Genomic DNA, 24799 nt, shown 5'->3' on the forward strand with positions numbered 1-24799 from the left:
TTGTACCCCCTTGACTATTGTTGTTCTAGACAATTCATCAATGACATGAATCTTCTCAATATCAGTAGCTATGCCATTTTTAGACACTATATGTCCAAGAATTTTCCCTTGTCTTCCCATGAATGTGTACTTTTCAGGATTTAAGAAAATCCTATAAAGTCTACATTTCTCGAATACCTTTTTGAGGTGTTCAAAATGATCAGCCCGGATTGATGAATATACGCATAGATCATCCATGTATACTTCTAAGAATTTTCAAAGATAATCTTTGAAAGCATGGCTCATCAATCTCTGAAATGTGGCTGGAGCATTAGTTAACCCAAACGGCATAACCCAATAGGAAAATATACCCCATTCTATTGCCAAAGTAGTTTTATGATGATCTTTTGGATCAACCAAAAGGTGATTGTATCCCGAAAAACCATCTAAAAATCCGTAGGATTATTTTCCTTCCACTCGTTCTAAAACATGCTCAGTTATCGGAAGAGGAAAGTTGTCTGTAATGGTAACTGCATTCAATTTTTTGAGATTAACACACACTCGTAATTTCCCGTACTTCTTGGGTACTACCACAATTGGAGACACCCAATCTGTGTGTTCAATTTCGTAAATGTTCGGCTTCCTTCAATTTTTCAATCTCTTCTTTGATCTTTCTGGCAAATGTTTCGTTATAAGTGCACGGTCTTTGTCTACTTGGTTTCGCATCGTCTCTCATGGATACAGTATGCTGACAGATTTCTAGATCGACATCCTTGAGATCCTTGTAAGACCAAGCGAAGATATCCCGGTATTCCTTTAACAAGCTCAGCAAAAAAATTTCTTCTTCTTCTGTTAGGTCATTTGCAATGTAGGCCGGTCTAGGCCCTTCTCTTGGTTCAACCAAGTCTACCCTTTTAGCATTTTGAGGTCCTTCGTAAGACTCACCTTGTTTCCGTAGTTACCTAACAGATTGTTCGATTATGATTTTCCGATCTTGGAGAGTATACTTTTTGTAATGGGATGAAACATGCATTACATCCTTACCATCCTCTTCCGTGGTTTCCATTTCGGTTATGTATATCTCCTTTAGAGCTTTTTTCAACTCTTGATATTTCTTTTTCTGCTTGACTCTGGTCATGAGTGGTTTCTTATTCTGATGTTCTTCGTGAGTACCCTTCCTTGCTTTTTGAAATGTCTGAGACATTTCTGAGTTTCTGTTTGAAGGATATTTGCCCATTATTTTGTCCTTGACACAATCATTAGCATCTATCTCCATCAGGAATTGTGTTTTACTAGAAACTGATGGCATAGGTTGTGCTTTCACGATATTGGTGTCTCTCTTTCGTCTATACCATCTTTGTCTTCTGGATTTCTGGTTTGGAAAGTCAAAAATTTTTTCCTCCCCTCCCTTTAAGAGTAACTGAGCTCTGGTATGCTCTTTTTCTGACCCCGAATCTTCTGAGGTAGTTGAGTGTTCATCCAACCCATCAGTTGAATCGTAATAGAGGTCAGAAAGACTTGTGACAGCTTTCATCAAGTGCTTTGTTTCCTCATCCTTGTTTTCAATGTTAAGGACTGACATCATTTGGATGGGAATTATGTCGTAGCTATCCTCATTGCAAAATTGAGTAGGCATAGACGTATTCACACATACATCCATTGTGGCTAAAATTTGAGTCCACTCGAATGGTTTGAATAAATTCTCTTGAAAGGGTTCAGGTATGTAGGCTTCATTTGTGCAGTCCCTTTCTAGGATACATTCCTCTCGTCTTAAGCTTCCATTTTTTGAAGCTCCGCACATCCAAATAAGAGTGTCTTTGTTTAACCAAAATGGGAGTTTAGTTTCAGCCGAAGAGATTGAATCAAACTCTTGGATGGGTGTTTTCAAGACATCTCTATAGGTGTGATCTTTTAGATTGACTCCTGTTATAGATCCCACTTGCTTCAAGTACAGATAGTCATTTCCCCAATCTTGGATAAGCTGTACCTGTCACATGAAAGGTCTCCCCAATATGATTTCATAGTTGAGTTTTTTCCCAAAGTCTACTATGGCAAAAGTGTGTTGATATTCAATTCCACACGAGTTGACTATCACTTTTTCTAGTAGCCCTAGTGGTCTCTCAATGTGTCCGTCAGCCAACTGCAATTTCATTCACGTTTGTCTAATGGCCAATTGTCTCCAGGATTCCCATACTGCTTTAGTAGCAATGGCTATGCCAACCCCACTATCCAGTATTGCCATGGTTTTAATGTCATTATATTTCACTAGGAGGGTAGTGTTTCTTTCTTCCCTTTCATAATATTCTCCGACCTTGTTCATAGGAACTGATTGAATCTCTTTGTTTTCCATTTCATTTTTCAAATTTCCCAAATTCTTAGAGATTAACCCCGTTATCCCCACATTCTCTAGGGTTTTGTGTAAATCGTTCCGCAAGTATGGCCTAAGTTCCAACAATTCTCCCAAAGTAAGAGTGCATTGGATAGGTGTAGACATGATTGAATGAATGTTGTCTACTTCTAAAGTCTGTTTGGCTCTTTTTACTTGAGTGGTCTTGCAAATGATAGATTCATCTTCATTATGTCCCAAGTAAGAAGGTAATGTTTTTAATGTCAATGGTTTAGATATTCCTGAAGCCTCCGATCCGCAATCCCCGTACAAGGATTGTAAGTCCATGTTCATATCAGATGGTAGGTTATCCAACCAGACTTCCTCTATAGGAGCTGACTTAGAGCTAGGCTCCCATCATTGATCTCTCTTACCTTTTCCCATAAGTTTCGTGGCCAGTCTTCCTCTACGAATGGAATTCTGTCTGAGACATCTTCGTTGTCCAGCACTGTGAGCTCTGGTTCATTTGTTTCAAGGTGGGGTTCTGTCACCACATTGGATTTTGCTTTCGTTTCTTCTACTGCAAGCTCTTTCGATTTTGCAATATTTTCAAGCTTGGGTTTTTGTTTATCCAGCATTTCTTGTGTGATTCTTACCAGGTTTTGATAAGCCTCCAACTTTGCTGCTTCCATGTCTGGAGATGGATAGTTTTTCCATTTGTTTTCCATGTTTTGGCACGCTTTAAGTCCTGCTTGATAAGCCTCCAAGGTAGCATTAATAGGCTCAAAAATTTTATCGACCAGAATGGGATCCTCCAGATTTCACGGTTGTTTCCTTGAATTCACTGCCAGTTTCTTTCAACTTGTCTTGGGCTAACATTTTTTATTTCTCTTCGTTTCCAACCCATTGTTTTTGTTTTCTCATCTCATATCTTTTGCTTCTGTTCTTTTTGAGTCTTTGAGAAGAAATTTTCGTGTTCTTCGAATCATCAGAGGAATTGTGTTTATTTTTCTTTGCGTGGACTCTAGTGATTACCTTGATTGGAACAATCGGCTCGCTCTCCGATGAGATACTAGACATCAATTGGACTACGTTTACAATAGCTTTTTCCTTGCTCAAAGGTTTCTTAGGACAATCTTCCGGAAAGTGTCCTCCCTTTGTGCAGCAGTGTATGCAATAGGCTTCAATTGGTTTGAGGTTTTTGTCAGGCTTTGAACATTGGTTCTTCCAATGGTCATTAGCACCACAATTATGACAGTTTCTTGTTCTGGGCTTCATCATGGGTCTTCCCATGGAAGGTCTGACACCTTGATTAGCTACATAATACATTGGTGCGAGCTCTAGTGGAGCATAAGTCATGGTTCCTCCATTGGTGGTGGATGTGGACTATACCAATCTCCCTCTACCATTAATGTAGATGGACTAGGCTCTGCATAGGGTTTAACAGACACTAATGCTTGTTCATCTATGACTCCATCTGAGTGCATGTACTTTACATGCACCGCATTATGTCTAAGATATGGAGGTTATTGTCCCAACACATGTTGAGGTCTTTCCATACCCATTGGTGGTCTTTGAGCTTGGGCTATATTAAGCTGATATATGTACATGGGTTGTCCCTGGGGCCTCATGGGCACGTACTAAACATTCCCATCATACTTGGGTCTGAACTAGTTTTCGTGAATCTCATGGTTGGTCCATTTACCTTCGATTGGACACCATTTTTGTGGCCTAATTGGTTGTCCCTATGGAGGTATCTCTTGTCCCAATAGGTGCTTTTTGCATATTGTTCATCATGTCATTCATTCTTTTTAGCATATCTTCTATGGTTGAGATTGGTGTCGCAGCAGCCGTTCCCACTTGTGCTGGTTTTGTGGATGCTGTCTTCTCGCTTTGGTTATCCTTAGGGACATCCTGTTCTTTGAAGATCTCACAATTGTCTCCTAGGTCAATAGCATCACACACACACACACGCTTCTAGGGTTGTATGCTTTTTACTATAGAGTATAGCATGAAGTTCTTTGTTTAGCAGTCCCTCCAGAAACAAGGATACAAGTTGTTCTTCTGCAGGTATCTCCGTCTCTGGGCATCTGGCAATGTATTGTTTCATTCGAGTTGCACAATCCCTAACAGACTCACCATGTTTCTGTTTAAAGTTGTAGATTTAAGCTACAATATTATGTTTAAATCCCCGTTTTAGAATAAGAAGCTACAAATACTTGAGCTAATGTGTTCAAGTCCATGATTGACCTCTGTGGAATGTTTTGGAACCATGTCAGAGCTTTTCCTTCTAATGTCATTCCAAACCCCTCGAATTGAGTATGGAAATTGAATATATGCTTTGCTCTTAGCACTTGCTTAAAGCTTGCTAAGTGGTCATATGGATCCCCTGATCCACTGTATTTTCTGACCCATTTTTGAAAATCAGTTGGTCTGACACGTCTATTTGGTTCAACTCCAAGTCTTCTGGGAGTTGGTCCTATTCCGAGTCCTTCAAACCAGTCTGTTGGAAATAGTGACTCATGTAGACCTGGACTGGCCTTAGTGTCACCCGGTTTTCTACGTGACGAGGTGGTTTTTGGTTTCTTCACATTACTCTCAGATGATCTCTCACGATGTTCGTCTCTTGGAGTGTTTTCTGATCCTTGACCCAATATCCAATCCCGTATGGAATACCCCTGGTATTTAGTTTGACCTACCTCCTCAGGAGTCATCATAACAAAATTGTTGTTATAACAATCCCTAAACAAGTAAGTTGGTAGATCTGCAGATCCCTTATCTCTGATCTTGAAGATATATATGATCTTCATGGCTGTTAATTGTCCTAGTCTAGCATCAGAAGTCCACAAAAGATCTTTTATGTTTCTATCTTCCCAACAATAGACTCCGATCCTAGAATTATCCGTACTAAGCCGTTTCAAAGGCTTCAAGTCTACTTGAGCGTATCCCTCAAATTCCAAGGTTGGTGGTTCTTCTTTTGCTGACATATCTGGGATTATAGTGTTTACTTCTAACCCCCATTTGTCTACCACATCAGGATTTTCGACTTGTACATATTGAGTTCCGTTTCGATCCATGTACATTTTTCCTTGTTTTTTTGTCCTAACCTCTTCTTCGAAATCAATGCCATGGTCATCAATACGAATAGCATACTCCTCGTTAGGGTCCAAGTAAACCTGGGCTCCATGACGGTTAGCACATTGTCGTTCCGGTTTTCGAGTGAGTTGAGTAAGAAGATATTTCGGACGTTGAATCTGAAAAAGTGTCTAAGACTTCTTCAGGAATTGTATGCAAGGAGTTGCCTTAATTCATGCTTTCTTCTGTGGATATTCTACTGGTGGTTTCTCTGAATAGGCCTTGATTTCCTAGTACACGACCAGATCTAAGGTTCATATAGACTTATGAAGCCCTAGATAGAGTACTCACTTTGGATTGTCTTGTCGTCAATTCCACTCGATTCAATTGCAACTTTCTGTCAAGCCACTGATTCCTTGTCTGCAACCTGATTCCTATACAAAATTAATCAAATTAGCTATTTTTCTATAAGGATAGTAGAGCTCTTGAGAACGCTCGTGATTGTTCTCTATATATCACTTCAATTCGTGCTATGGAAGTCAAAATTTTGACTTTCAGATTCAGCTTAGCAAAATCAAAGATATAATCTGCAACCTATAAACTGAGTGTATCTGTACCAATTTTGATCCGATTGAACCAAAATTGTCCTATGGCCTTATTTTATGCTAGTCTAACACTGTATAAGCCCAAAAGTCAAAATTGAAGTCTCTGGTTAGTAGAAGTAAATAATCATGATTATTTACTTTTGTCAAGTTCTTGCACTTTTTGGATTGGTTTGGCAAGTATACAACTTATTTAAACCCTTGACAAGTTTCAACAAGTCTGGACAAGATTTGATCAAGTGTACCCACTGTTCCGTGTCCGCAGACTTTGATTTCGAGAATCTGGCTTAAGTCTCACTTTTGTGGTCCAAATTTCACCAAAATTGATTTGTGGGGTCTACTTGATGTGCTTGACCTTGTGGTGTACTCAAATTTGCAAAATCACCAAGTTTTGAAGCAGATGTAAATAATCACGATTATTTACTCTAGCTATATTTTTATAAATTTTTGCCCCAACTTTGACACAGATCTGTTAAGCACCTTAAGTTAAGGTTACTAGCCAAGTTTCATCAAGTTTGGATAATTTTTTGGTCAAATGGTCATCAATTATCTGTTTGCATATTAACTTTGCAATTTTAGTCACAATTTTCAATCCAGTGATTCAAATCTTACCAAATTTGGTTTGTGGGCTTATTACAACATGGTAAAGCTAGTGGTATGCCAACTTGGTCAAAAAATTTCAAAAACAATGCAGATGTAAATAATCACAATTATTTATATTTGATGAAATTTTGCAAGTTTTTGGTCAACTAAGCATGTACACATGTTTATCACATCAATATAAGCCTATGGATCAATTTTCAACAAGTTTGGATAAATTTTTATCCAATTTACAAGCAAGATTCAAAAAGTCCGTACACACTTTAGTTTTTACCCAGTTTTTTGTCGGTTTAGTGATCCAAATCTTTTGGGCCTTTACAAAAGTTGTTTGTACACATGCAATGAGTCAATGGTATGAACCCTGGCCAATTTAGAGCAAAAAGTTAATAATCGCGATTATTAACTTGAGGCTTGAAATGAGCACTTTTTTGCAATTTTCTCAAATACTGTCTTTTTATGATGTTTTTTAAGCCTATAAATCAAGTCAAAACTTAATTTGGCCTAAAATGTCAAGAAAAAGTAAATAATCTCAGTTTTGGTCAACTTCTTGAAATTTTTACCTCGAAGTGTCTTTGAGCTTACCCGCTTTTCGGACAACTCTTAGGCTTACTTTCCAGTCGGATTGAGTGAATTCGAGTCTTTTCAAGCTATTTCTAGCCGTAGACATGAAATTCTGCAACTTTACATAACAACTCACACTTGATTCTTTCAGAGAGAGCAATGTTCTGAAATCCACCTCGGATCCTACTTACCCTACTCCTAGTTTCTCATGCAGTGGAGTTGTGGAAAGTGTCCACAAACACTCATTTTCTTGTGTTGTTTATGTTTTTCAGAGCCTTGATTTTAAGGCTTGTATTGTCTACCAATCATTCCCCAAATACCAATCTAAATTTACAATCCTACAATCCTAAAGGCACTCGACAAGTACAACTTACTTCCAAGCTACCTCTACACAGCAAAAGATGACAATCTTAAGCTATGCGGTTTCTAAAAAGAAAGTTTTACTCTAGGTGAACCTAGAGTAAGTTAATAAACAATTACATAAGACACTCATGTTTTCTCTACTTTAGTTCTATTCGATCCCCGACAACGGCGCCAAATGTGGGACGCATGTCTAACCTTGCCATCATATCTTATTGCAGTATTAGAGAGAACCACGATTAATTTGTCAAACCATGGGATGAAGCTGACTCAACTAGTGCATAGAGGCTACAAGAGGTTGTCAATCTCTTGGAAAACAACTAACAACTCGCATCTAACTCAGGTTACACTCAAGTGATTGAAATCACCAAAAGCCAATTGCTCATCGACAAACAAATCACATTAGTTACAGCATCAAATGACATCCAAACGTAACGTAACTTCTAGGACAAGTTTATAAGACCTAAGCACACATGCCTATGGTCTCAAACCCCACTTTAGGTCAAGTTTAAAAATTGTGATTATTAACAGCAGTGGATTTTGACCTAGTCGTTTTCGACCCAAAATGCATCTAAATGCTTAGCAATGATGCCCCAATATCCCGCCTATGCTTAGTTTTTTTTTTTTAAGTGTAAATTTCTAGTTATGATGAACTTAGACCGTGGGTCGGTGACGCCAAAAGCTACGAAATATTGTGAATGGCTTACATCAATGCATAGAGCTCTTACCTGTGGTTGCAATGCAACAAACGCAATCGCAATTTGACAACCGGAGAGGGAGTAGGAAGCGCGAGAAGGAGAGAAGTGAGCGCCATTAGCTCACGTTGTGTATTTCTTATCCAAAACTTATAAAAATTGGCTTTTATACCTTAGCCAAGGTTTTTGAGTGGTCAAAACTAATAATCTGGAGTTCTACCAAAGCTGGGAATTGACTGGCTGATACAATCTGGAAGCTTGTAGCCCCGGCTCATTAATTATAAAGTTTACCAAGAAAATAAAAGTTACAATTGATTTATCAAAATAATAAATGTTTTACAAGGAGAACTCTGAAAAATGGTGTCCTCGTTAGCTTGCTGCTAACATTTTGTTGCCTCTTATGGTTGGATTTTATGAGCGGTTGTTGTAGTCACTAGGGTTAGTCGGACTGATCTCGATTCCTCTGACTTGATGACTCTTGCTTGCATGTGTATATTCTTGTCTTTAAGGTGGGCTACTTCCATTGCCAACTCATATGTTGCACGGAACCTCCCCTTCACCTTCTCTTTAAGCGACGACCACAGGCCAACAATGAAATGATCCTTCTTTAGGAAATTAGGTGCTCCTTCACCTTCCTCCAGTGAGGCAACCCATCGCTCCCATAGATCCACAAACTTGGATTCATAAGTGGCATACTCTAGCAGACTTCCCTGCTTTAACTCTGTCAAAAGCTACCACAACTTTTCTGAGGTTGTGCCTCCACCAAACCTCTTCATAAAGGCAACACGTAGTACATCCCATGCATTCTTGGTAGCTTGGGGCAAAGCATTGTACCACGACTTGGCCTCTACTTTCATCTGTAGAGGAAAAATTTGTAGCCGTGAGGCATCATCATCCTTGTTGGAAACCACACAAGCGATGTCAAAGTCATCCAAAAAATCAATAGTGATGTCTTCTCCCTTCATGTGGGAAAAGAGACACTTGCCACGGTAGTAACTCAGTGAGTAGTAAATTACAAACTCTTTTTCTTTCTTTTTAAATCACAAATAACATCAATAGCTCATAGCGGCTTTCTTACAGGGTTGGGTGGATAGATTTAAACAGGAGCTAAGAGGATTGAAAAGCTAGAACAGAATAAATATGCTTACATCAAAAGAGTGATAGTAATCGAAAAGGGGCAAGATGATGGAAGGGGAGATCTAAGGATTTCATCAAGCATCTCTGCTCCGAATAGGAAGAAAATCTTTTGCTGGTAGAATATCTTCCTATCAATATATACGTTTACATGCATGTGTTGCAAGAAACGGAAAGGAAAGACTTTTGGCCTATCGTTATTATCCATGTTGGGTGTAGAGCAAGGATTTGACTGTGAGGTCCCCACCCCGTCGTCTCAAACGACAGATCTGATGGTAAACCTGGTGGCCACTAGATCTACAACGGAAGCAAACAAAGTGGTTTATGGTTCATCTAGCGGACAATCTCTCATCACAAAGTGAGTCGAGGTCGAGCCTACTAGCATATAGATCTAGTTCCATCCCGCAGGGGAAGCGTGATTAACTTATCTAGCGATCCTAGGACCCACCTTCCAAGAGGAGAGAAGTCCCGAGGTGCCTTTTTTCTCATGTTTCAGACGCACGTACACTTGAGGCTTCGCCGCTCTTGGGGCAATGAGTAATACTAGTGTCGATTTAAAACACTATGCGGACGGAGAGTCCCGACCAATCCGGACCACCCTTCTCATAGGCATTGGCAACCCGAGCCAAGCCATCAATTTCCACGCCATACTCACACTTCCTTTGTTACCTAATTACTACCACAATGGTTGTTCAACATATAAGTTCTTTGTTTATTTTTTCGATTCACAAGTTCTTTAATACAGCCCTTCAACTAGTATTGCAAAGCGGCACCAGGATAATAATTCTAGTAAAATTTCACTCAAAAACTCATTCATTTAAAGTTCCAACATTCTGGAGGTACAACATCCCCCCTCTAGCGAGAGTTTACTCCTCCCGTTGTCACCTAGCTGCCCATACAACTAGGTTGTCCACTGCTTAACCAACAGTCGTGGACTTCCACCGCTTAATCAGCAGTCGTGAATATCCGCCGCTTAACCAGCAGTCGTGGATTCAAGAGCCCTTAATCAGGAACTCTAGCTCCTGCGAATAACTTCGCGAGCTGCTCCCTGTGATCAAGAGGGGGTTCGGAGTAGATCAACATTGGAATTGAAAATGAACTAGCTGAGCTAAATTTTTCCTAGCAAACATTCTTTCCTATCTCAACAGTATATCCAACAATCATTCTTTCCTACTTATGAAATTAATATACATTTCAATTCAAATGCGGTGATCTCCGTTGGATTTCTCCTACATGTTTAGGGATATGTTCTTTCCTAGCTTATCGGATACAATGTTAACTTAAACAAAACTTGAATTAAAAATGTGACCTACCTCCACAATTTCCTCGTCATTTCTCCGTGAGTTGGCCGGTACTTGGTCAACCATGGGAGCCTTTCCCTTCTCATTCGTGTTGCTTGTCCCCGCATCGCGGTCTTGGGAACCACCTAAACGAGTTCTCTTTACCGGGGCCATTTTATACTCACTACTTAATTGACAACTTGGAAAAAGAGAGCTAATATTTGAGAGTAACATACAACCATGCTGACAGATTAGCTTCAATAAGCAAATCCCCTTGTACGAGAGGTTAGACTTACTTCAAGACATAGAGAATCCCGATAGCACCATACTTGTTGTATGGGAACAGGCCCTAAGGTTAATTACTTGACCTAGATAATTATGAAATTCAAATTTTTACTTAATCAGTTCTACTAGAGATGAAATAGACGTGCTTAATCACTTCTTAATGCAAGTAGAGAATTGCAGATTTACTGTATGCATAGATGAGAGGATTGCTCCCTTCCTAATGATTAATGATGGATTAATTTCCCCTAATTAAATCCTAATCCATGAGAAATTGATCCTAATTTAATTATTTACACATTATGGAGTAATAGAATGCAATGGACCATTCCCATCTCAAAGCTGACTTGATTTTTAATCACAACGGTGACTAGTGGATGACTCCTTAAACATGCATTAAACTATGATTAAGAGTGACTAATTGCTTGCATGATTACTATTTCGATTAAGATTTATGCAAAAGATCATGGATACGGAGAATTAGAGAGTATCTAATGAGTATTTTGACTATGATTATGCATACTAGATGCGGAATTAAGAGTATATTAGAGAGGAAATTACAACAAGCATGAATTAAATCGAAAATTACCGAGGTTACAGATGAATTACTCTCAAAATTATGATGCAAGGGCTTCCTTGAGATGAGAAAGGGGCAGCACCTTCCCTCCTAGCTCCTCTTCCAAAGACTATGTCTCCCGGAAGCACCTCCTTAAGGTGTGTGTGTGTGTGTAGGAGTGTGTGTGTGTGTACTTAGTGTGTGTGTGTGTGTGTGTGTGTGTGTGTGATCATATATGTGTGCTTGTGTGTGTGTGAGCATGCTATTATATAGGCTCACAAGCTGAAAAATTTGAATTTGCCTGCTATATGCATTTGGAGGAGTACTCGCTTCATGCATGGCAGCTCTAGTTGCATACTTACCAAGTGTCCCAACCTGCTCAAGAGCTCACTTAGTCTCTCTCTCTTTTGCATGGAAAGTAGCCCACGATCCCTGTGAGTGTGTGAGGCGTCCTCTTACTGCCAAACTCAGTCTGCAGTGGCCTGGAGCCAGTTCCCACACAGCCCCCAAGTCCCGGTGCCTCCCCGCACAACTTAGGAAAATTTAATTTTACCCTAAGACGGGCAATACGAATCAGAATTTAATGCCGGAACTTGCTATACTAAGCTATAACTAAGGTGTATTAACCTGGGTACCTGCCATATTTAACAGCCCTATGCGTCCGAAAATGCATTTTTTTTTCAAATTTGGGATACGGGTGCAGTTTTTCGAGACGATCAAAACTGACGGATCGGGTGATCAAAAACTTACTATTTTTTGAAAATTTCCACAAAAATTATTTTAATTCACTTTCAGAAGCTTTATGACATTCTAAACATCATGGCATCGACAGATTTTGGAAAACTGCTAAAAATAGTAACTTTTTCCATTATGATTGTTTCATGGTACAATGGTGTTTTTTTAGCTCGGGGTTGGAGACCTTACATCCTCCCCAACGTTAAAAATTTGAGATGTCCTCATCTCAAGAATAGATCTGGATAAACTCTATGCTAACTACTTAGGTACATATATCCTTTGTTTAAAGTAAAGACATCCTTTGATAATAGAATAGTCTTTAGCTTTATGTCTCTTATTCTGCTGAACTTTGATGAGATCCTGGTGCTTGAATTATTGCTCACTAGGATTAATAGTTGCAGCATACAGAGCTGCTTTCTCATCATCTTTGTCACCCACAGTTGGTGGTCTCACTGCGGCATTAGCAGAAGCTCCACTTCCTTGTCCTATGTTTCCTCTTCCTCGGCCTCCTCTTCTGTTTGGTTGACCTCGCCCAATGACGTTCAGTGGTACATTATTAGCACCAGATGTTTGGGAAATCCTTTTTGGACATCGGCTTTTGTAATGTCCATACTCTTGGCACTCAAAGCATCTTATATTGGGAAACTCGGTAGCTGCCATAGTAGCTACTACTGGACGATGGTCGTATGCAGGGTTGATTGGTCTGTTAATCCAGTTGTCTGGCGTGGCCCTCTTTGAAAAATAGTATTGACTATCTTGGGTAGTCCTTTGAATCTCTTTAGCTAACGGTTTGGCCCTTAGCAAGGCATCTTGCAAAGTTGCTGGCCCGAGAGATTCTAGTCGGTTGTTCAAGGGGTCGATGAGTCCTTGGCAGAACCGTGCTACTTGTTGTTCCAATGTAATCCTAGGAGCATATCTCCGAAGTGTGACAAACTTCGAGTAGTATTCTTCAACGGAAAAAGTCAGCTGTCGAAGTGAGAAAACTCATTCATCTTCAAGGCTTTGTGAGCGGGTGGTAAGTATCGCTCCATCACAGCAGCCTTGATGTCTTCCCATGACTGGGAAGATCCCTTGATATCCAAGTCCCTGCAATGTTGCTTCCACCATATCTTGGCATCGCCAGACAAGCGGAACCGAAACTTAATCAATGAACTCATTTGTCCAAGCAGATAATGTTTCCATAGCTTAAGGGCATGAATAATTGCTAAGAGTTCTAAATCATGAGTTGATTAATTCTTTTCATGATCTCTCAGATGCAATGTAGTACAAACTGCAAGTCTTTACTTCTTGCGTAAGAAGTCCTCCTAAGGCAATCTATTGGTATCAGTACTACTTTGAATCCTTTAGCAAAATCTAGAAACCTTGGAGTAGGTGCAAAACTAGGAATCCTTTTAGCTTGGAAAACTAGAATCATGCTCAGTCTTCCACTCAATCCTTATTTCCTTCTTTAGTAATTCTGCTATAGGAGCTACGATAAGAGCATAATCTATGACAATTCATACACCAACCCGTAATCTCAAGAAATTCTCACCCTTCACTAATGGTAGAGGGTTGAGGCCGTTCTAGAATAACAACTTAAAACTTTAACAGCACAAGACAAAAGACTCAAGACAAAATTTCCTTATCCAAGTCTAGTTCCATAGTTTATTTATGCCAAGTATTTACAAATCTAGCTTGGTTCAACAGTTAAAGGATTCTGACTTTTGGTTGTTCAGGAGCACAATAGTACAAGTGATAAGTGTTTGAAGACAAATTCTTATAGTCTACTATCTCATCAGAGTAGTATTTCTTGTACACATTGCTAATAGGCTCAAATAGTACAAGATTCTCGTTTGGAGTAAACACGTCCAGAATGGCATTAAGCTTAATTCTATCACTAGGGATCACATTCTTTGCTTGATCGAAGACCCATCGGTTCAAGGTTGTCTTGAGACCATCTACAGTGATCTTAACTTCTCCAAAAGTTCCAAGGAAGTAGAAAACTTGGATAAACCGCAATTCATGCGCCCAACGAAGCTTCTTCAAGTCAGTGGACAAATACTCAAATTTTGTAGCATTGATGTAGAAGATACCACCCTTACTATTCCATATAATCTCCCAACCTTGATGGATTCTTGTTGATGGAGGAGAAAAGGCCTTCATCAAAATTCCCATCATGCTTCGATGGAAATTGTAATTTGGAGAACGACATGCCTCCAGATACATTATCTCAAATGTTCTAAACTTGCAGTACGCAATCTTGGCATCTTTCTGAAACATCAATGCTCAGTCCTTGAGTACGTCTACCCTGCTAACCTTTATTATTTTAAAAGTTTCAAACAACATTATTTTCCAATTCGTAAACCTAAGCTCTGATACCAAGTGTGAGGTCCCCACCGCGTCGTCTCAAACGACGGATCTGATGGTCAACCTAGTGGCCACTAGATCTACAGCGGAAGCAAACAAAGTGGTTTATGGTTCATCTAGTGGACGATCTCTCATCACAAAGTGAGTCTAGTTTGAGTCTACTAGCATCGAGATCTAGTTCCACCCCGTAGGGGAAGCATGATTAACTTATCTAGCGATCCTAATACCCACCTTCTAAGAGGAGAGAAGTCCCGAGTGCCTTTTTTCTCATGTTTCAGACGCACGTACACTTGAGGCTTCGCCGCTCTTGGGGCAATGAGTAATACTAGTGTCGATTTAAAACACTATGGGGATGGAGAGTCCCGACCAATCGGGACCACCCTTCTCATAGGCATTGGCAACCCGAGCCAAGCCCCCACTTTCCACGCCATACTCACACTTCCTTTGTTACCTAATTACTACCACAATGGTTGTTCAACATATAAGTTCTTTGTTTATTTTTTCAATTCACAAGTTCTTTAATACAGCACTTCAACCAGTATTGCAAAGCGGAACCAAGACAATAATTCTAGTAAAATTTCACTCAAAAACTCATTCATTTAAAGTTCCAACATTCTGGAGGTACAACATCCCCCCTCCAGCGAGAGTTTACTCCTCCCGTTGTCACCTAGCTGCCCATACAACTAGGTTGTCCACCGCTTAACCAGCAGTCGTGGACTTCCACCACTTAATCAGCAGTCGTGAATATCCACCGCTTAACCAGCAGTCGTGGATTCAAGAGCCCTTAATCAGGAACTCTAGCTCCTGCGAATAACTTCGCGAGCTGCCCCCTATGATCAAGAGGGGGTTCGGACTAGATGAACATTGGAATCAAACAGTATATCTAAGAATCATTCTTTCCTACTTGGAAATTAATATACATTTCAATTCAAATGCGGTGATCTCCGTTGGATTTATCCTACATATTTAGGGATATGTTCTCTCCTAACTTATCAGATACAATGTTAACTTAAACAAAACTTGAATTAAAAATGTGACCTACCTCCACAATTTCCTCGTCATTGCTCCGTGAGTTGGCCGGTACTTGGTCGACCATGGGAGCCTTTCCTTTCCCATTCGTGTTGCTTGTCCCCACCTCGTGGTCGTAGGAACCACCGAAACGAGTTCTCTTTACGGGACCATTTTATACTCACTACTTAATTGACAACTTGGAAAAAGAGAGCTAATATTCGAGAGTAGCATACAACCATGATGACGGATTAGCTTCAATAAGCAAATCCCCTTGCACGAGAGGTTAGACTTACTTCAAGACATAGAGAATCCCGATAGCACCATACTTATTCTATCGGAACAGGCCCTAAGGTTAATTACTTGACCTAGATAATTATGAAATTTAGATTATTACTTACTCAGTTCTACTAGAGATGAAATAGAAGTGCTTAATCACTTCTTAATGCAAGTAACACTCTTTTAGATAAAATGGGAAAATTCCACATCTTTGGGACTGATTTCAATGCCTAAGGATTCCTATTTCCCATTTGATTTGGGAAAATTTCAATTATTTTGGGATTTGTCTTGAGGACTTGTGTTACATTAGACAAAGAGATAGATTCTCAAGAAAATGGTGGTGTTGAGAAACACCTTTTTTTTTCATGTTGGTGTTAATTGATACTTTATAAAACATACATAGACACGGATAGCAAGAAAAAATATATTGAAAATGAAATGCTAGTCAATTTCTCCTATTAAGCTAGCTTGTGCTTTCTCCACAACATTGGATGGGATTTTAATTGCTTTTGCAAGTCTTCCACCCCTTGGAGTCCATGAACACACAATTGAATCAACACACTCCCAACGCTTTGGGTCAGGAAGATTGCAGCACCAATTCTTTTTCCAACAATCCTCATATTGTTCTTGGATTGCGGGATTTTTTTTCTGATGTTTTGGTGCCCAATATTGAATGAAAACTTTCTTGTAGTTAGGAGATGAGCTGTCTACATCAACATTTGACTCTGCAACTCCTAGCCATATCGGATATTCTGGATCTGTGGGTCTCACAAGAACAAAATCCCCTTTCCTTACATCAATTTGAGTCCTAAAAGCTTCCTGTGGCCTTGCACTTTCAGGACCAACATAGTGATCATTCAATTCTTCATATCCTTGAAACTCATCTGTGTCTTCCTCTATCTGTTGCATTCTATGACTCCCTATAGTCTTTGGCCAAAATGATGTATATTCACCAAGTTGTTTATTGGTTGGTTGTTCAAGCTCACTAATTATTTTTTGCCAATAAATAATGACTGGCTCCATGTATTTTGTAGAATCGTGCTCCTTTCCCTTTAGTAGAGTCCATCTTTTCCAAAATTCAAGATATGTCTTAATCCCTTGAATAACAAGTGGACTATCCCTCACATAGTCTGCTATAGGATCCACATCTGGACAACCTACTGGCAATTTTGGTTTCCCTTGATCATCTTTTTTCCACAACTCAATTCCTGACTCCCTCAGCATCCAATCAGGTGATTTGGAGTGAATTTTTGTACTACATTACTGGGATTTCACCTTGCATAAAGAAACGAAATTGAAGTGGCTTAGAGTGTCCAACAAGAGCATCTTGTCCATCACACATGTACCCTTTAACAAAGGATTTAAAGTCAGGAACTTGCGTCATCAAAAATGGTGCTGAAGCTGAACTTTCACATTTTTGAAAATGTTCCATCAAATGTGGAAAAGTGTAGGTCATTCCTGTTCGTAATCTCTCTGAGAACCTGCTAAACATTGCATCTATGTCCTCATGTGTATGACCCACCATTAAGAATCCCAAATGCATGGTTTTGAAAACACCTTTTGCTACTAGCAAGGATAAGTATGCAAATAAATATCGATTCTTATTCTCTCCTGCACAATTATCTAGCTGTAGCAGAAGATTCTTAGGCAATTTTTGAAACACGGGAGTGGACATGGTATCCACAACACATTGAGAGGAGACTGATTGCAAGTTAGAAATCTCTCCATTACATCCTTCAATAGCCAACGGTGGTGTTACTGCTGCTGATGCATTCCTCTCACGCTCTTTCATCATTCTGTTTTGGTGGTCTAAAGCTGTCCTTGAATTCAATGCATTGAACAATGTTACATTGTTGCGTGGCATACCATCATGACATAAATCTCCTAGCCCATGGTTTTCTGTTCTTTCCAAATTCTGTAAGCATAATGCAAGGGAACCAATTGTAGCATTTGGATCTGAAGGCCATAGACCATTCAACGAGAAATGACCATACATCCCATGCCCATGCCCATGTGTTATCATACCTGTTAATGATACTTGCAACTGATATGCATCCGCATAGTCTTTTGAGTTCACTCGCAATCTAGGTATTGCTGTATTTTTTTGGTCCATTTTATCATGTATAATGCATAAGTACTTATCCTTTTGCATTTGCGAGAACTTACGCCAGGTGTAGTACACATTTCTACAGCTTTGTTGTTGCATCATGTGAATTTTACGTTCATCCTTCAAATGTGAAATCAGCTCATCATGCTTTGTTGACTCTAGTTGAGACTTTATCCGACTACACACAACACATTTTGAGAACTCGCTTGTTTTTTACAAGGTCACATTAGCAAACTCTGTATTCCAAACCCTATTGAATGTAGTGCTAGACAATAGCTTGAGACACATACTGTCGAGTGTTTTATTGACATCATGTAAGATGTCTATTTGCTTGTACGTGTTTGGTATTGCAAGCAAGGTTTCTCTGGTACCATCTTCCATAGTTCTACTCTTATGTGGCATTTTCTCTGAGTTATCATCTACAAAAGAGTGCATCAATGCCCTTCCCATTTCTGTATGGTCTCTTCCTTTTCTTATGACACCATCATTACCATGCACTGAGCGTCGAACCCCATTTTCAAACTATTCACGGTAACGATAAAATGAAGTTTTTGGAATGACATGAATTTCGTACCAATCTCTAGTACATACCTCATTTCCATTAAAAGAAAATACATAGCAAGTCTTTGCAGTTTCCTTGTTCTCACACCAAGCAGTCAACATTGTATCATACACATAGTTGGTTCTATTTTGCAAACTTTGTCCCCAAAATTCATTGCGCATAGCCATGACCTTATCTCTATTGGCATATTGACAACACCTCATAGAGCAACAATCTATGGTTGAAACAAGTTGGACAGATGATAGGGATGCTTGATTGGATCTCTTAGAAGGTTTCATAGACATTTTTGGCTTGCTATTCATAAAGCAATATTTTCGTTTTTTTGAAATAGGCTCTACCAAATGAGCTGATTCAATGCATGTATCTTGTAATGCGTCACTAGCATGTAAATCCTCATATTGTAACAACGCTTTTCCATCCATAGTTGTCACTCTCTTGATAGGCCAACAAACCAGATTGATGCTGCATACATCAGATTGTGTAGAAATAGTAGCCTCACAAGCATAGGATGTTTCAATACCAGTACCGATGTTATCTTCACCTAGCACACAAAAGTTCACGGAATCAAATGGACACACATACATGACAACCCCTTCGGCTACTACATGTGTTTTGCTTTCATCCCAAAGTTGAACCCTCTTATCCTTCCAAGCCTCCCTATAGCTCATTCCATCAGACTGTGCCTCGAATTCTCCCACTCCTTTGTGAGTCTCAAACATAGAAACCCCTTCGTAGTGTATCTCCTCCATATGTTGTAGCAACCCAGTACTCCATTTCACAATACTGTGAAAAGAATCTCCCACTGTCAATGCATCCATTGTTGGAAATGGAATAAGTGCTTTCTTTTGAAAACACAAATCAACTAACACCGATACATTTCCTTCACCAATAAGCATTCCTGAGCAATATGCATTTGGGTTTGTGTCTCACAGACACTCCCAAGGGCAACCTTTTGTGTCGCTACAAACATGCATACTCTATCACCTTGATTAAAATCCATACCTGCAAGAAGGTTTCAATAAATATTTGTTAAGAAAAACATCACAAAATCATTTTATTGTGAGTATATATGTAGGTGTTTCATTATGATTATATACACAGAGGGCACTATATGTGGTTGTTTCATGATGGGTATACATAATCCTATGGACTTAGGGCCATATGATGCTATATGTAGGTGGTTCATATTGAGTATGTATAAATCATATGGCCTTTAGTCCATATGATGTTTTATGCAGGTGTTTTGTGTTGAGTAAATATACATCCTGTGGCCGTAGGGCCATAGGGCACTATTTGTAGTTGTCTCACGATGGGTATTTAACATCCTATGGCCTTAGGGCCATAGGATGCTATATGTAGGTGTTTCGTGATGCAACTATACACATCCTATGGACTGAGGGCCATAGGGCACTATATGTAGTTATCTCACGATGGGTATATAACATTATATGTCCTTATGGCCAATATAGAGCTATATGTAGGTGTTTTGAGATGCAACTGTACACATACTATGGCCTAAGGGCCATAGGACACTATATGTAGTTGTCTCATGATGGGTATATAACATCTTGTGGCATTAGGGCCATAGGATGCTATATGTAGGTGTTTCACGATGCAACTGTACACATCCTATGGCCTGAGGGCCATAGGGCACTATTTGTATTTGTCTCATGATGGGTATTTAACATCCTGTGGCATTAGAGCCATAGGATGCTATATGTAGGTGTTTCGTGATGCAGCTATACACATCCTATGGACTGAGGGCCATAGGGCACTATATGTAGTTATCTCACGATGGGTATAACATTCTATGGCCTTATGGCCAATATAGAGCTATATGTAGGTGTTTTGCAATGCAACTGTACACATCCTATGGCCTAAGGGCCATACGACACTATATGTAGTTGTCTCATGATGGGTATATAACATCCTGTGACCTTAGGGCCATAGGATGCTATATGTAGGTGTTTCGCGATGCAACTGTACACATCCTATGGCCTGAGGGCCATAGGGCACTATTTGTAGTTGTCTCACGATGGGTATTTAACATCCTGTGGCATTAGAGCCATAGGATGCTATATGTAGGTGTTTCGTGATGCAACTATACACATCCTATGGACTGAGGGCCATAGGGAACTATATGTAGTTATGTCACGATGGGTATATAACATTCTATGGCCTTAGGGCCAATATAGAGCTATATGTAGGTGTTTTGCGATGCAATTGTACACATCCTATGGCCTAAGGGCCATAGGACACTATACATAGTTGTCTCATGATGGGTATATAATATCTTGTGGCCTTAGGGCCATTGGATGATATATGAAGGTGTTTTGTAATGCATACATACACATCCTATGGTCTAAGGGGCATAGGGCACTATATGTAGTTGTCTTGTGATGGGTCTATAACATTCTATGGCCTTAGGATCATAGGGCACTATATGTAGGTGTTTTGTGTTGACTATCTATATAAATCATATGGACTTTAGTCTATATGATGTTTTATCAAGGCATTTTGTATTGAGGGCGATAGGGCGCTATATGTAGTTGTCTCATGATGGGTATATAGCATCATGTGGCCTTAGGGACACAATGAGTTTGTATACATCCTTTGGACTTAGGTCCATGGGATGCTATATGTAGGTGTATTGATATGATTATATATATACATCCTATGGCCTTAGGTCCATAGGGCCCTATATGTAGGTGTTTCATGATGACTATATGAACATCCTACGGACAAAAGGCCATAGGATGCTATAGTTGATGTTTCTAGCTAAATATATATAGATCTTATGGATTTATGACCACAAGGTCCATAGCCTAGGGAGTGATTATATATATACATCCTATGGCCTTAGGTCCATAGGGCCCTATATGTAGGTGTTTCATGATGACTATATGAGCATCCTACGGACAAAAGGCCATAGGATTCTATAGTTGATGTTTCTTGATAAATATATATAGATCTTATGGATTTATGACCACAAGGTCTCCTCAATTCGTGTTTTGTGGTGAGCTATATATGCATCCTATGGACTTTGGGCCATAGGGTGCTATATATAGTGATTTCAGAAAGCTAGAGCCTGCCAGGACATAAGGGGGTACGTATGAGCTGCACGATATGCCACGTGGTGCATCCACATTCATTGATAATATGCCACAACCATTGATTATATCTAGAGATCGTGTCTCAAGTAGTCCCGTGGATGTACATCCATATGACATGTTTACGTCTTTAAAGAGACATTAAAAAAAATGGTGTGCACGTATCGCATGATCAAATGTGTGATCAAATTGCACCTTTACAAGCCTCTTCGCAAATACGCACCAGCACCTTTGCAACCCATTCTAGTATATGACCTCCTTGTTTAAATACTATTTGTATAAATATATACATGTATGTTGCATGTATACTTACACTTTCAAAACACGTGCAATTAGTGCGCAATTGCATGTGGCGAAAAAAGCCTTTTTTTTTGCTTATCCCAATTTTTTCTAAAATGTGTTTTCAAGTCTCCCGATCAATACTTCACGAAAAAATATCGCACTTTTTTGGAGGGAAAATTCTCTAATTTTGAATGTTTTTTAGTGTATTTTTCAGTATGTGATTTTGGTCCCGGGACGGAGATTTTGACCATGGGTGTCGTTCCACTCGTAGCGAGACGACACGGGCATTGACAAAGTCTCACGTAAATTTTTTGAAAAAATTCTATACTCTTTTTTTTTTTGTTTTGCTATGACTCCTTTGGTATGACTCTCCTCCTTAAGAAAACGATTATAAACTCTTCAAAATTCAAAATAAAAGAGAGCGGGAAGTTTAGGTTTAAAACTTGAAAGTCAAATTTTGAATTTTGAAATTTTAACTTAATCTCTATCTCTCTCTTTCTTTCTCTCTCTCTCTCTCTCTCTCTCTCTCTCTCTCTCTCTCTCTCTCTCTCTCTCTCTCTCTCTTTCTTTTCAAAATTTTCGAAACCCTAGTCTTCTCTCTCAAGCACAGCTCTGCGCGCTCCTTGCTTCTCTCCTAAATGCCCTCCGTGCGCACTCCTTGCTCCTCTCCTAAATGCCCTCCCTACGCCTCTCCCAAACGCCTCTTTTGCGCCCCTCTGTTGCCCTTGCTACGTCTGTGGTGCTGCCCTCTCACGACATCGAATAGCCGCCCGTTGCCGCCTTGTGGTGCCGCCTCTCACGACATCGAATATGCCCGTTGCCGCCCTATGGTGCCGCCTCTTTTGCGTTCTCTCTCCCTCTCTACACAGTGCCTCACGGGTAAGCTCAATCTTTAAAAAAAAAAATTATTTACCGCTCTCTATAAAAAAATAGAAAAATTGTAAAACTGTAAAACAATAAAACTGTAAAATAGTAAAACTGTAAAACATTAAAACAGTAAAATAGAAAAACAAAAAAGAACTAACCTTTCTGTTGGTGTGAGATAGGTCCTAGAAAGAGGAGATGTGGTAGGGGGTGCGTGAATGACGATGCCACTGGTAGATATTGAAGCCCTTTATGAATGGGGAGAGATGAGAAGAGGGAGATAAATAGTTGTTTGGAGTGAGAGAGAAAGGAGAGTAAGAGAGACAAACAGAGGAGAGGAAGCTGAGAGAGAGGGAGGACTGATAATAAGGCCAAATTAACAATTTAAATCCAAGAGAGAGAGAGAGAGAGAGAGAGAGAGAGAGAGAGAGAGAGAGAGAGAGAGCATCTTGTGGCCCTGGGGCCTTGGGGCCGTAGGGTGTCAACGTAGAGCATAGAGGGGTTTAGGGTAGCATAGATCACACCTGGGCCCTGCGCCATAGGGTGTCAATGTAGAGCATTTAGTTTTTTTTAAATTATTGCCATGGAGCATGGCACCTTGTTGTCGTAAAAAAATAGAAGAAAAACCTAGAGAAATGGTGGTTTCTTATTAGCAAATGGCACAACCGCCATTAGATGCCCAGATATAGACCATGGAGAGTTTTCCTTAGTATTCAAGAAACCCTATGGCCATAAAGAGAGCATCGTATGGCCATAGGTTGCCAAAAAACCCTCATAGTGGTTTCTAGCATATAGGGTTCCATATAGAGCATAGATCCGTTCTTACTAGCATAGAGCGGACCCTATGGACTTTAGGCAAAAGGGTGCCAATATAGAGAATGGAGAGACTCTTACTAGAATAGAGGGGACCCTATGGCCTTCAAGCCACATGGTGCCAATATAGAGAAAATAGTGTTTTTTATTGACAAATATAGCTCCCTATGGCATACATGGGACCCTATGGCCTGAAGGCCATAGGTTCCTAGTATAGAGCATAAAGCATAGAGGGTTTTTTTGAAAGAATGAGGGCACCTTGTGGCCTTGGGGCCATAGGATCTTACTAGCATAGAGGGGACCCTACGGCCTTCAGCCCCTCGATGGCATAGTGGAGAACCCTATGGGCCCTGGAAGTCACTAAAAAATAAAACTACACATATAGAATCTTTTAGAAGGGCAGACATGGTGGTGTGGCTACTTAGATAAGGACAACCCTTATGGCCTAAGGCCATAGGGTCTCAATAAAAAATAGAGGGAATCATATGGCCCCCAGGGCACAATACAATTGGCCAGAGGGCCATTCCATAGGTGTCACTCTTCATTACTAGAGGCCATAGGATCTCATTCATACTAGAGGGTAACCTATGGCCCTAGGGCACCCTATGGCCATATGGCCATAGGGTTTCACCTCATACTAAAGAGTAACTATGGCCCTAAGTCACCTATGACCATAAGGCCATAGGTGGTCTCACATCGTACTATAGGGTGACCAATGTCCCATCTGACCATAGGGTGTCAATGTACAATCTCAAGGGTCATAGGGTTCCCTATGTTCCTATTGAAGATCCTATGGCCCTAGGGCCATAGCATCACATGGTGCTCTTGTCCAAAAGGAACAATAGGGCCACAAGATCTCTAAAAGGAACAATATGGTTTCCTAGGGCCATATGACCACAAGTTGCCCTATGTCCCATCTGGAGATCTTGTGGCCCGAGGTCATATAGGGTGGCAATGTGCAATCTCAAGGGCCATGTGTTCCCTATGTTCCTTTTGGAGATCTTATGGCCCTAGGGCCCTAGGGGCATGGGGCTGCCATGTTGCCGTTAATGTGCACCATGGGGTTCCCTATGCTCGTTATGGCCACCTTTGGGCCCTAGGATGCCCTCCAGTATGATGTGAGACCCTATGGACTTAGGGCACAGGGTGCCCTATGTTCCTTTTGAAAACCCTGTGGCCCAAGGTCCATAGGGTGGCGCAATGTACAATCTCAAGATCCATAGGCTTCCTAGGGTCCATTTAG

This window comes from Adiantum capillus-veneris, chromosome 15 (genome assembly GCF_014529385.1).
Source record: "Adiantum capillus-veneris isolate H3 chromosome 15, ASM1452938v2, whole genome shotgun sequence".
Lineage (NCBI taxonomy): Eukaryota > Viridiplantae > Streptophyta > Polypodiopsida > Polypodiales > Pteridaceae > Adiantum > Adiantum capillus-veneris.